The 5,739-nt window shown below is 35.2% G+C and overlaps 1 long non-coding RNA gene across 1 annotated transcript; it reads left to right on the plus strand.

The window, feature by feature from the left end:
- Nucleotides 1-2,846: 2,846 nt before the first annotated feature.
- LOC149540380 (uncharacterized) lies at nt 2,847-4,886 on the plus strand. Its single transcript, XR_016356005.1, has 2 exons — nt 2,847-3,041; nt 3,130-4,886. It is a non-coding gene; the product is annotated as an uncharacterized LOC149540380 (long non-coding RNA).
- Nucleotides 4,887-5,739: the final 853 nt, after the last annotated feature.

Raw genomic sequence — 5,739 nt, forward strand, 5'->3', positions numbered from 1 at the left:
ATGATGATGATATTGAGTCCAATATCAATACAAGGGTATTTTTAGTTTTTGAAAAAAGTTGAGTTTTGGTAAAGAAATGAGATCTCTGACCAAAACAGGTTCAGAGGTCCTAAAAGGTCACACAGATATGTGATTTTATGAGTTATTTAGTAACAAGGTATTTAGTAAGGTCATATGTTTGGAAGGTTATTATTCGAATAACTTATACCCATGTTGGCCCATTTATGGATCCCCTTCAAAAGAAATTATTATAAAAAGATTATCTCTAGTTGCATACCATGTTGCGACGAATATTCTCTCTCTAAATTTGTATGTTGAAATATGATAAGGAGAATAGATGAGTTCAAATTCCCCTAAACTAGATCAAATCAATTCAATATGGTTCATAGCAGTTCAGAACAATTCATATCACTTCAATTTGATTAAGATTGGTTCAAAGTTACCGAAATTCAATAGTTTAGAGTTCAAGGATCTAGTTAGGTCCATGATGGTAGTTCAAATTCAAAGTTTGGTTTCAAAGGTGTGACTTTGGCAGTTAGCACAAAGATGAATAGATCAAGGGTCACCTTCACACTAGTTACAAATGTATGGAATGTGTCAATGATTAGCTACCCAAATGCACTATTGATATATCTCTAAGTTCAATTTTATGAATTCAATGACCATAAGTACCAAATTTGAGTATCATACAGATGATTAGATAACCAAGTTGTTTGAATATTAAAAAAATTTATAATTTCAATCAAGTTACCAACTACATCAATAGAAATTTATATTCTCTTATTCCAGTATTATCTATACATGACCCACTTTAATGAAGAGTCTCCATCTTATAAAGATATTCAATTTGGGAAAATGGTGTAAGAAAATTCATGGCCTTGATTCTGGTTCTGTAAGATATAGACTGGTGAAAGTATCAAGCTTCATTTCACAACCTAATTAAAGACTGTGTTTATCCCTAATAATTATCTCACAACCTACCTCTTTATAGTGGGTTGTTCTATATTATATTTAGTTAATATCAAATTGGAAAATTTCTAAGGTGCCTCAATATATAGCTTGAATTTTGAGATATTTAAATGTCTTGTAAAGTGAAAAACATCTGGTATGGTCCTTTAGTCTTTCAATGAAGTTAAAAGGTTCTTAAAGAACTCACCAAGGATCAAGTCTTGCTGAGTGCATGGCTTTGATATTGAAAATGGATGAGGTCAGGATCATGCCACGAGTGAATTTGATAGAATGGATAACCCTTAATCCCTGGCTCTTAGTCGAAGAGGTTCATCTATAAGGCTTGTGCTCCCTTGTCAAATAGCTACAAATATTTTGTGGATAACCTCCATAGTAAATCCTCTAGTTTGGATTGGCAAAGTGCATGCTTGAGAGATCTTTGAAACATGAAAACATTCTCATATTTTACATATGAGGGGTCTGATCGAAAGAGGTACGTAAATTGTTTGACATAATCTCTGCCAAAATGAAGAACCTTTTTCACATTCTATAATACCATGTCATATCCCAAAATAGAGAAATCTTGGTTTTCATAAGTTCCTCTTGTAATCAAAAGTGCACATTTTCAAGGGTGCCCCCTACCTACCAACAATACCTTGAAGCAAGGCAATCCCACTCTCCTTGCCAAAACTTGGTGAGGAGCATTTACCAACAATGAACTTGAGTCTCCAAGTCCAATGTTGAAAATGTAGAGTAGAAATGCATATTCATACAGGTCGATAAATTTGAGGAACAACTTTATGCGACTAGTAAATTAAGTCCACAAAATGATGGAAGTCAAAAACACTGATAGAGAATACTCAAGAGATCGCTCGAAACTAAATTAAATGCAATTTTGTTTTCAGAAAATGGGGGAGGCGGCTCAATTAACTCAGAAAAGTCGCATGGAAGGATGAATGTGAGGTGTTTGGCAAATGGTTGGCAATCACACCTCAAAATCAATTTGGTGCAGGGGCACAAGATAAAGACCAAACAGATTAAATATTTTAAATTAAAAAATTTGATGTATGTGTGAGTTTTCAAGTTTTAAATAAAGTCATTTTCCATGTGGTGGCATCCCATATAGGCCTACTTGACATTAGCCACTATGGACTCATGCTTTAATTTCTTTTATTATGTTTTTAGTGTTTTAATTTGAGTTTTATTTTCCAAATTGTGTGTGAAGAAAAATAAAAAAGTTTCTATCAGTTAGGGAAAAAGATACTAAATAACATATTCCTATAGCATCATGAACAATCTGTAGTAACAATTATTATTCTATATGTAATTGTTGAAAGAAGGTTTTGATAGCTTCTTGAAAGTTACAAAACTATGGTTCTTTAAAAAGAAGAATGGATTCATCTTGTAAATCATTGAAAAAAAGAATAGATTGGAGTTTTAATGGTTTTACAACAATTGTCTGAGTTTTTGCATCTTGTACAACATTGCATGGTTGTCTTTGTTTAGGGTTTTATGTGCATGTGTCTATTTACGTTTTTTCCCATTAGCAACAAGTGTGAATATTGGGAGAACAAAGTATGGATTGAGTGGGAGATTCCTACCTACGAGAGTAGGAGAACCAAGCATGATAAAGCATTCAGAAGAGATAAAAGTATAAGGCGTTGGCTAATCCCCAGACAAAATACGTCAAAGAAAAAAAAAAAAAAGTCAAACATGGTTCTTTTCCACATTCATGAGAACACAATAAAAAATTTTCAAAAATTTTGTTTTTTTCGATCACAAAATATACAAATCATGAAGATCAAATTTTGAAAATTTCAAAAAATTTCATTATTTTTTCGTTTCTTTGAAATTTAGTCAATGATACAATTTGTAGAGAGGATGGCCATGTCCAAAGTATAATGTGTGTAGACTGTCATGCTGCGAAAGGAAAGTGAACGCTTCGATAGTCTGAGATTCAATCCACGGTGGATGATCTTTTGGGTATGGAGTTGAAGTTTGGATCTGGATTCCTGTCCACGGTAGTCAGAGTTTTGTATTCAATTAAATGTGCTTTCTTTCAAAGAAGGAGACTATTCATTTGTAGCAAACTGGTAAGTAATCTTCCCTAGTTCAATACTTGTGCTAGTTAGGGAAAATGTAATCTCTGGAACGAGTATTGACTGATTTTGAGAGTTGCAGGTTTGGTCATTATTTTGCAATTAAGGACTAAGAACTTGTGGCTATGAGAATGCAGTAAATGGAAGTCAATAACAGTCGATATGCCACCTCCTGCAGTTGTTGATTCCTCAAGTTCATGAAGAATTAAAAACCATATACTCTATGACTTCTATTTTTCTATTGAGAGATAAGTGTTTGTCACAATTTCTATCTGTGAAGGTAGTGAGTGAAAGAACAAGGCTACAGATTTGTGAGAAGAAATGTTTGCCTTTTTAATGTTCTATGTTCCTGTAGTAAAGAGTAGTCTGGAAAGAGAGGTTGTAAAGATCTCCAAATTGATGAATGTGAGCCTTTGATAAGGCCTTTCAAGTTGAATCTATCCACCAAAGGTTTTCCAAAGAGTAGCTTTGCATCACAATTGGGGGCCATTATTGGCTAGGATATCAAGTCGGGTGCTTCCACGTTGACAATCTTATCTTGCCTGAGATACAGTTATATGTGAGTAAGAAGTTGGAGAACAATTACTAAAATGGGCGTTTACATATGGTGGATGGGTAGTTTATATAAACTGGGTTTAGCCCGCAAATACAAGACAACGAGTCTTTTGGTTACAGAAGCAAGTTCTTTAGCCTTGAAGTGATCATGAGAAATAAAATGAAAGTTGGCCTCGAATGAAAATTCATCAAATTTGATCTTTGCAAATGGTACCATAGACAAATACTAGAATGTTGCAAACTTGATAGTGTACCGTGATTGTGAAAGGAAATCTGCACTTGTATGTGAACTGTTTGACAAAATGTCAACACAGTCTTGATGGAGGCCACTCATAGTTTCGAAAACTCACAGTTCGGGCTTCATGCCAAGTCATGTGCAAATGAAATTGTTTAAAGATAGCGTGGCATGGAAAGGGTAATGTGGGCTATAACACCGTGTACTTTGCAAATTACAACATGCATGATGGAAGCTCTGGATCAAAGAAGTACACGATGAATTTAAAATGCTCGTGCATTGATAGGCATATGTGAATTGTTTGACAGAAAGCCGATGAGGTCCTGACTCGTGCACACTGTGTCAAGTCAGCAATGGGGAAAGAAGGTGTTCTCTAAGACCAAAATGGTGGCCGTTCTTCACAAAATGTGGTGCGAATCTACTTAAGTGGTTCAGGGGTCACATTAACACCAATAATAAACGCAGTATCCTCCCAGGCTAACAATGCAATTTGAATCTCCGGGCATGAAAAAAGAACCAGAGCAACTTGTTCATCCTATGGATGGAGAAAGAGATATACATAAAGGATGAGAGTCACTTCTACAAATGCGCCCGAGATCAAGAAAGTACGACCATCTCATAGCCCTGATCATGGTGTTCTAAATGATTATGTGACCCTGATCATTTCCAAAGGCCATGCGAAACTGCCTCTGATTAATCTTAAAAAGATAATAAAGAGTCAGTTGACAAAACTGACGAAGGTAATAAAAATTCGTGAATATGCACAAAGATTCAAGAGAACAGGGTTCTTCTCTTTCACGGTGGCTTTGTGGTGTAGGAAGAGGAGTTTTGGGATTTTAATATTGTCCTACTAGCGATTCCACTCCTTGCATATCAAATGGAGGGAGATGTACCTTCATACCAACATTCAGAGAGCACCTCTACATTTTAATTGCAGGTGATTCAATTGTTGGTTTGGACCTGTTCTTCATTTTGGGCATTTGGAGTCTTTCTATTTATTGTATTATAAAGGACAAATTTGTTAACTTAAGGGGATCCCTCATTCTAAAGAGGTTATGCTCTATAGGTTTTAAGGGGATCTCTTAGTCTATAGAGGTTATGTTTTATAGGTTTTAACGTACCTATTAGAAATATTAATCTTTCTTTGGATGTATTTAATTTTGAGATATTCTAAGGATCTCTACATGTAGTTTGTCCTCTAGTACGCATGTGGAGGACATGCCATTTACTTGTCCTATAGTCCACATGCGAGGACAGCTCATTTTATAATTAGTTTATCCTTCTTAAGAGGATCTTGATACTTTGCACACACTTATTATGAATGTGACATTCATAGAAGTTGGAGTTACAAATGCGACTCATTTCTCATCTCTATAAAAGAGATGTTTCTTTCTCATTCTTCTTTACACGTCACATTGATGTTATTGTGATGAGTTATTTTGCTCTCTCTCTCTCTCTCTCTCTCTCTCTCTCTCTCTCTCTCTCTCTGCATTAGGCATTTGCCTTCATTCATAATATTCACAAGAGGTTTTCTTTGCTTTCCCCTTTCAAATCCTTTGTCTCCTTGTTGCTCTACTTTGGTGTATGCTTTTAGAAGTTGTTTATTTCATGTAACATTTATTCTCACTCAACTCACTTGGATTGATTTCATTTTCCTTGCTCTCATTTACTTTTCTTATAGTATCACACAGGTGCTAAGAGAGAATCACCTCTTGACATACAATCACCCACTCCATGTAGCTTTAATTGCGATGGATATTTATTTATAGTGGTTTGAAAGAGCTTGTCCTTAGTATGTAACCGCTTGGGTCATACCCTCTCACCCGTACTTATAGAATGCTCAGAAGGTAGTTCCTATAAAGATTAACACAAGTTTCTCTTACACCCAGGATCCATGAGTGA

Source organism: Cupressus sempervirens, chromosome 9 (assembly GCF_028749045.1).
Source record: "Cupressus sempervirens isolate cs-2001-9-10 chromosome 9, ASM2874904v1, whole genome shotgun sequence".
In the NCBI taxonomy this organism is placed as follows: domain Eukaryota; kingdom Viridiplantae; phylum Streptophyta; class Pinopsida; order Cupressales; family Cupressaceae; genus Cupressus; species Cupressus sempervirens.